General features: G+C 37.5%; 1 non-coding gene across 1 annotated transcript; it reads right to left on the bottom strand.

The window, feature by feature from the left end:
- Positions 1 to 6,166: 6,166 nt before the first annotated feature.
- Trnas-uga (transfer RNA serine (anticodon UGA)) lies at positions 6,167 to 6,241 on the bottom strand. Its single transcript has one exon. It is a non-coding gene; the product is annotated as a tRNA-Ser (tRNA).
- Between the last annotated feature and the right edge of the window lie 246 nt (positions 6,242 to 6,487).

Below are 6,487 nucleotides of genomic sequence, written 5' to 3'. Positions count from 1 at the left end.
GTGATTATTTTCCGTATTTGGAATGTTTTTAGAAGTATTTTAGAACTGCTATGATACAGATAAGGTTTTTGGCAATACATTTCATTCCATTGTTGTTATCTGTAACATCTGAGGGTAAAACTACATCAACTCTGAAGGTGGTACATGGTTATTTTATGTACCATGCGTGTGGCAGGCGCAAGGAGCTCTAGCTAATATGGTATTTCCTTATACGGTTTTCGACATCGGTACCATATTTCTCTAACACAGAATTACACAGCTATATGGTCACTTAACTGAGAGAGACAAACATCTTCTTTACTGTGTCAGTGACACATATTTACATAATTAGACAGTTAGATTACTTCACACTTATAAAATTGTACTTTGCTGCATTTTGGGAACTTTTCACATTTACTTTAGGAACCACTGTGATACTACGAGAGATTTGAGTGATATATTTTGTATGGGATCATGATTTTTGAAGTACTTTTGAGGTAGATGACTCTATTGAAGCTAGCAGAGAGAATTTTTTTAGAAGTTTTGACATTACTGAAGGAAGCTACGATGAGTTTGAGATGTGATTGATCTGTTATGACATGTTATTATAGAATAATAATTGAAGAGTTACAAGATGTGAATATATTTGTGAATGTGAGTTCCACAATACCGACAGAAATTTTTGGACACTGTCATTCATGAGATTTCGTTTCTATAAACTTCTGACGTAAATTTTCAACCTGTGAAATTTTTTTGTTGGTGTCATGCTGTCATTGTATTGGAGACTGCTGTCATAAATATTTCGGTAAAGTGTGTATGTGACCTTGACGAATCGTTGCGCTGGGCTGCGTGCTACTTGCTTTGAAATATACTTATTATTGTGTGGATTTTAAACTTTCCTTGTGCTGTTTTAGCTGCTTTGAAATTACTTGCGCTTTCACAAGTGCTCGCATGGTTGTTGAAAAGAGAGTCTATTGACCTCATTATTGACGTTTCTTTGCAGAATGCACACAAATATGACACATTATTACTTGGAAACATATGATTATACTGTGGAGCTTGTACTTTGTATTACTTACAGAAATGTTTATGAAGTGATAAGAAATAGTTTTACGTCTACACACCTGATTATAACAAGTGTCTTTCTACGAGAGTTGAGAGAATTTTTACTGACTTATGAAATGCTATATGGCTATTGAATAACATTTTCATGCTGTGCCTTGTACATGTTTGTTTATTTTATTTGATATCTAGTTTCTAGTTGCACTGTAGCATTGGTTTTATAAAATTGTGTTTAATACATATACTAATGTACACACTTTCTGTCTACAGATCTATTAAATAACAATTTTATAATCTACATTCTTAAAAAAGGGACACTAGGAAACGAAATAAGCATAAGAAGGAGAAGTGATAGATAACAAGAACAGTATACATAACTGCCTTTTCAAGGACACGGTAATTTTTTGGTAGAATAGGTTGTTGTGGTGCATCACTTTAGAGTAGATGTGACATAGGCATTAAGATGTAAATAGACATTCCCTTATCAGTATTAGTATCTTTACTGTATTTTTTTTGCTTGTGCTTTGTCTTGTTTAGGTATAAGTTATTGCATTTACTGCTACTATTTGCCAGGCATTGTCCTACTGAATGTTACTTTGAACTACTCTGATAAACCAGTTACCACCAATTTATTTTTCTTGTTTGCTGCATATTGCCTTATATTAGTTGTAATATTGCATTTCCTTTGCTAATTTAGATATACTGTTGCTTGCTTTGCCAATTTGCACGTTTTTTTGTCATTGCTGTTTGTGTTAACTGTTTTGTACTGCTGCATTGTCTCATTCTGTAGTTTATATATCTGAGCTCAGTAGATTTAAGTTAGCTTAAGAGGGGGTAGGCTATACAAGAGAATAAGTTGTGATGAATTGGGAAGAAATGTACTGTAGTACCAAATATTACAGTGAAAACAAACCCTGTCCTTTCCTTTTGTGTTATTCCTCTATGTGTTCATGTGTACCATTGTGTATCTGTGTTCTTCCTGTTTTTATGTATTTACCTGATAAGATTAATTGAATTTTTCTTTTCTAGCACTAAGCTGCATTTACTATGATGAGGAATACTGTTATCCTCAAATCTAAAATATTATTTACTTTGGAAAGATGTTTAGACGTTATTTATTCTGATCTGATTTCTTTTAATGCTCATATGTCAATTTAATATTTCAATGGATAGTCACATTTTTCATTTATTTACTTATGTCACAATTCCTGAAATACTTATGTATATGCTTATTTCTATTCCTTTGTAAAGCCTGTATTACTATAAATGTTATCTGTGTTATCATGTTCTTTAATGATGTTTTCTGTACCTTTGTAATTGTATTCTTATGCTGTAAAATTGTAAATTGTATAGTCACCATTTCTTCAAATTAAGTAAATAGTAGGGATTCATTTTACTGCACACATTTCTGTTGGTCATACTGTATGTGTAAAATCTCAGAGGCTAACTGACTTTGTTAGTGTTTGGATGTGTGTTGATAACAATTGGTGGTTTATGGACTTTATTATCCACAAGACTCTTCAATTGTGATTGCGCAATTGCACATTCGCAATGGATGGCTGCTGGTTATCTCTGCAAAGACTACAGTGGATCTGCACCTCTGATGGCCCACTACTACCATAATCTCTACAAGGACTACAGTGGATCTGCACCCTTGGTGGGCCACTACTACCATAATCTCTACAGGAAATACTGTGGGTCTGCTCTGTAGTGACCTACTAATTCTACCAATATTCTTCAAGACTTCGACTGACTCTGCTGTGGGTTTGCTCTCTTGTGGCCCATTACCAAAATTAATGTGAAGAGTCAGCACCTTGTTTCCATTAGGAGAACAACACTTCTTCAACACTGCATGGAGATCCACTACTTGCATGTGCATTTTCTTTTACTACTCAGACTTTGTGCATAAACTGTCATAGACTACTACTCTGATATATGATTAGAACTGTCTTTAAGGACTGTGAGGACAATATTGGCATTTGACCAACAGTGCATTAATAATTATGTGCATTTGATCTATTTGATATTGTTAATATAAAAATTTTAACAAATTGATGCTGGCCACTGGCCAAAATAATTATTAAATTTTTTTAGTGGGGCAGAGGGGGCTATGTAAGTGGGTTGCTTCTATGTTGGCAGCACTGTGTTGCGCTTTGCATTGGATCTATGACTGCACTTTCTTTGTAAGAGACTCTGTGGCTGGTTGGACTCGTTGGAAGTTAATTGCCAGTAGTATTGGGCAGTTGGAAGTCAGTCGCCAGCAGTGATGGAAGTACTGTTGGGCAGTTGGAGGTGAACAGTCAGCAATGATGGATGTTAGATATGAGAAGTTAGCATTGATGGAGGGTAGAGGTCTGAAGTGTTAGTGTAGGCTAACGACCTTTACATGTTTGACTTGGAGATTGAATATTATTCATGATTGTATACCTTTTATTATTCATGATTGTATGTCTTTTATTATTCATGATTGTATACCTTTGTACAAGATGTCAATGACAATTTATATTTGTTTTTGAACTGGATGTCACATTATTAATGTACAAATACATTATTTGATTTGCAAAACAATCTTTCCTCTGCTAACCCATGCCTATTAGTAGTTAGTGGCTTTAGTAGTTAGGATCTTTTATATAGCTGGCAGTATTGATGCTCACTGTGTTGCAGTAGTTCGCATAATGAAGATTTTTGTGAGGTAAGTGTTAAGATTTCTTTTTAGTCAAGGCCCTTCTTTTGAATTAATTATTTGAAGTCAGGTTATCTTTTTTTGAGCAGTCAGATTGCGTTGCGCTAGGATATTGTGGGTCTCAGTCATTCAGCAATTTAAGTAGAGACACACTCATTTAAATATAGAAGTTTCAACCTGCATAAAACTCAGCAGAATGGACTTTGTGTTTAATTGTAAAAAGTGATCCTCTCAGGTACAGGTACAAATTTCTTGGCGGTTGAGTTGATAATTGGCTGTGTTATGAAACTTCCTCCATCGAAATATTGCCTTCATACGTTACTTGATAACCATTAACAGTTACATTTTCTGTAATTAGACCAGCGAATTGTTCTGATTCCAAGGATGTCAACTTTGATTCTCTCAACTTCTCTGACTTCAGCGCTTCTTACTAAATGACCAAGGTGCCTTCCTTATGGTACCACGACCGTCAGCCAGCCAGTAGACCCAGTGCCGTCCTGCTCCGAATGGTAGATCCGATATACTGAGGGTGGACATAAACATAAAAACACCGAAAAATGCATGCATGAACATTAATGGAGGTGCTAGACAGATCTGCTGGTTGCGCTGTTGTATTTGACCACGAATCACCCCTACGCAGTGTCCTCAGTACGTTGCAAGCGTCAGTCACGGTCATAACAATGTTCTGTATAACTGCGAGTATATTATGTCGGAGTTCATTGATCCGAACTTGGCAAATTGTTGGTGCCTGTATGGTTGGTACTTCTACAACTGAGGTAGTTGAAGTGTTTGGACAGGGAAAGAGGAAAAAGAGCATCCATTAAGTCACAAAGCGTACGAAAGTGTATGTTGTCTTGATCGTGACGAAAAATAAGAGGACGACAGCTGCAAACTCAGTCCAGAAGTGAATGTCGCACTCACGAACCGTTCAGCACAAAACAACACGAGAGGAGCTCCACAAGCAGGGAACTGCAAATGGAGCTGGAATTCCAAAACCACTCACTAGTGATGCACATACCTGAAACGGGAAACGTGGTGCCAAAGGCATGAATCATAGAATATCGAGGAATGGAAGAATGCTATTTGGTCAGATGAGTGTTGTTTCACTCGGTTCCCAGCCTTTAGCCGAATTAACGTTCCAAGAGTGAAACACGACAGGTTTCGATGATGATTTGGGCAGCCATATCGTGGTATTCTATGGGCTGCATGTTACTCTGCACGGCCGCAATACTGCCAAGAATTATGTGGCCATTTTGGCGGATCAGGTCCATCCCATGGTACAATGTTAGTTCTCCATTGGCGATACTGTGTTCCAAGACGACAAGACCCCTGTTCATATAGCTCACTTCGTTCAGGACTGTTTCTATGAGGATGAAGACGAATTTTCGCATCTCCCATGGGCACAACAGTCAATAGATCCTTGTGGTCTACTTTGGAGGGAAGAGTGTGTGATCGCCGTCCACCTCCATCATCGTTATCTGAACTTGTCACAGTTTTGCAGGAAGAAATTTTTAAGATCCCTTGAAACCACACAGGAGCTGTATTTATCCATTCAGAGAGGAGGGGGATCTTTTTTGAATCCCAACCGTTTTCCTACACAGTATTAGGTAGGCTTCATAATGTGTTGTGTTTCATGGTATGTCCATATTTTTGTCCACCCTTGTACATCTACGTTGTCATGATGTCGTGATCCTAAACTGCAGTAGCAATTCTAACAGATGAATTAAAGTAGGAGCTCATTATACCATCACTCATTTGCGTATAGAGATTGGGAACAATGACTGCTTAAATGCCTTTCTGTATGCAGTTATCAGTCTAATCTTGTCTTCGTAGTCTCTATGCAAGTGATAAGTAGAAAGCTGAAGAATATCCTTAGATTCTTCACCTAAACTCTGTAAGTGAGCTTCCATTGTATAATTCACGTCTCTCTCCGAGCATCTGCCAATTCACGTTTTTCAGAATTTTAATAGTGCTCTGCCACAAATCAAACAAACCTGAGCCCAGTTGTGCTACTCTTCTTTGTACACATTCGACATCCCTCATCAATAATATTTTTTATGGATCCTATATATTTGTGCAGTATTCTGAATTGCGACACACAACCGTTTTGTGTGCAGTCTCTTATATAGGTTCTTCCTGTAATAGCTTTTGGAGCCATGGTACCATAACAAAGTGACTGACTTGAAACACTTATTTCCTATTTGGGGAGCATGTTGTTAGATATTTTTCGTAATATAATTGGAGATAATAAGTATGAAGTTGACAGGTTCAGACTTTGAAAGAAAAAAAAGCAGCAGTAGCTTCCAAAATTAGAATAAGTATACCAGTGGGACATATATTAAGACACTGCTTTAATTCGTCTACTACAATAGCTCCCATATTTTCAGATCATCATACTGCAACAACAGAGACATTTGAAACTCTCTGGCAAATTAAAACTGTGTGCCGGGCCAAGACTCGAGCTTGGGACCTTTGCCTTTCAAGGGCAAGTGCTCTACCAACTGAGCTACCCAAGCACGACTCACGCCTTGTCCTCACAGCTTTACTTCTGCCAGTACCTCTTCTCCTACCTTCCAAACTTTACAGAAGCTCTCCTGCGAACCTTGCAGAAGGTCCCGAGTTCAAGCCTTGGCCCGGCACACAGTTTTAATCTGCCAGTAAGTTTCATATCAGCGCACACTCCGTTGCAGAGTGAAAATCTCATTCCCCAACTGAGACATTTGTCTGTGCCTTTGATAATCTAGGAGATTCATTATCATCTTT

Source organism: Schistocerca gregaria, chromosome 2 (assembly GCF_023897955.1).
Source record: "Schistocerca gregaria isolate iqSchGreg1 chromosome 2, iqSchGreg1.2, whole genome shotgun sequence".
Taxonomy (NCBI): domain Eukaryota; kingdom Metazoa; phylum Arthropoda; class Insecta; order Orthoptera; family Acrididae; genus Schistocerca; species Schistocerca gregaria.
Note: the sequence above shows the minus strand (reverse complement) of the source record. Positions and strands in the feature narration are given on the sequence as shown.